Source organism: Bison bison, unplaced genomic scaffold (genome assembly GCF_000754665.1).
Source record: "Bison bison bison isolate TAMUID 2011002044 unplaced genomic scaffold, Bison_UMD1.0 scf7180017864289, whole genome shotgun sequence".
Lineage (NCBI taxonomy): Eukaryota > Metazoa > Chordata > Mammalia > Artiodactyla > Bovidae > Bison > Bison bison.
Window position 1 is genome coordinate 9,628,178 of NW_011494861.1, and position 222 is coordinate 9,628,399.

The following is a 222-nucleotide window of genomic DNA, read 5'->3' on the forward strand; positions in this document are numbered from 1 at the left end:
CCCCGCCACTGCGCCGGAAGCGCACGCCGCGCTCACGCTCACTTCCTGTTTACGCTACCGGGGAAGGGCGGGACCTAGGCCGGTTGCCAAGGCGACGCGGAGGGCAAGCGGGGAGAGGGTAGTCAGGGGCTTACTGCACCAGGTCAACGCTTCTCTATTCATGTTCGGCTGAAGTGCAGCGGATCTCCGGGGAGGGACTCCTGTCCTTGCCTAGAGTGACCG